Consider the following 1,859-nt stretch of genomic DNA (forward strand, 5'->3'; position numbering starts at 1 on the left):
ATAATGATTTGGTCTGCTTCTGCTTCGGTCGACATAACCGCCCCACAGAGTCGGTAAATCGAATAACCATGGAGTGGTTTCACATCACGTTGGCTCTGGTGAAAAATGCTCACCCTCGGCGCCGCCGTCGAACAGTGCGCACTAAAGAAACTATTGCTGACTATCGAAGAAGACGGCAAGAGTCCATCCACTAACAGACTATCGAAGAAGACCCGAGTGAGTACATGTACCAACGCAAACAATAACTGGAGCTATATGCCATCTACCTTATGAAAGTTTTTAAATAGGGAAATAATTGAAGCCGAACAACTATCAAGCGCGTCTCCAATATATTTTATTACATTGAAAATAATTGAAGTTTACTAAATACTCAATAACAAACATTAATTTTTTTATTAAATTATTCTGAGCTTTCTGGTAGCTTCCATTGTTTCATGTTGCCTACATTTAGGCTGAAAGATGTAGATTTCTTAAAAATAATTAAAACAACTTAATAAATGATTAAAAAAAATCTGCATACTAAATACTCGCATTGATTTCCCCTAACCAACACGTTACTAATTTGGTATTCTCAATATGATGTAGGGTAACTCATTTTGAGCATTGCCGCGCCTAGTTTTCGCTTGTTCGTAATGAATAACATAGAAACCGCGAGCTTATAGAGATTTGGAGCAAACGATGAGTCGACAGAAATTAAAACAAGCCAAACATACGCACGCACATACACACGCAAGCATGAGTGGTATATGAGAACGGATATACTCTTTTACTTACTTATATACATACACACAAAGAGCGCCTGTTGCTCAGGAACACGTCATCGGCTACGGAATGGCAATGCCACAAGTGTCAGAGCCGCAGAGATAAGGCGCTACTAGCGGCCGCTGATACAAAGATTTATTAGCTAATAATTAACGGTTACCAGATTTGACGAATGATAAATGATTTTTGGAACGAAAATGTGGGAAAATAATAAAATTCGGTAGTAAAAATTGATGTCTTGAACTTTATTGCAACTTCAGCGTTACGAGCTGCAAATAATGGCACTTGACAACCAAGGCATAAGTGCTTGAGTACTTAAGTAAGTACTGGCATGAATATTAACAGTGCCAGAGCACCGCGAGTGTTCAGCGATTCGTCTGAAAAAACCGGTTCGCGCTCTCTTCGCACATCTCTACCGCAGCTTTTTATACTACGTATATACTTATATATATTATATATATGTATATGTGTATGGCTTTATTTATAGCTGCTTCGACACGTTGTGACAGCGTAAACCGCAAAGCGATCATATATTTTACTAGCGTCCACACTAGTATTTACATATGGATATACGTCAAAATATTCTTTTTGTGAGTTCAAATTGAACTTTGGAACGCTCTCAGCTCATGTTTGTTTACGCAGAGCGTTCGTGTTAGTGCTAGTGCTCGTGCATGAACGATTTCATTGCTATTCACTTAATTACTGTCACTAGGGGGCCCGCTGACTTCGGTAATTACTCACTAGAACATTTGAAAAAAAAATTCTATGGAGAGGGGGGATCTATGTGGCCACATCGGCACATTAAGTCGAATATGGAAATTGCTCGTTGCTTGACTGATCGATAAATCACACGTTCGTGTAAAAACAAATAATAATGTACAAAGTCCTCGGTTGATTATTTTATCTTTCCTTATTGATTTAATTGAGAAGTATGACCATGGCATGACTGCTATTGGATGGCATATACATCTTACAAATATTTTTGTGTTATAAGAATTATTTTCATCCTTTTATTTTTATTTTATCCGAAATATTAAGCCATTGGAATATTTTTTCAGAGTTGCCACTAGGCTGAATATAATGTTATTAGTAAAAAT

The sequence above is a fragment of the Bactrocera latifrons genome, unplaced genomic scaffold (genome assembly GCF_001853355.1).
Source record: "Bactrocera latifrons isolate USDA-ARS-PBARC rearing strain unplaced genomic scaffold, ASM185335v1 scaffold_16, whole genome shotgun sequence".
Taxonomy (NCBI): Eukaryota; Metazoa; Arthropoda; class Insecta; order Diptera; family Tephritidae; genus Bactrocera; species Bactrocera latifrons.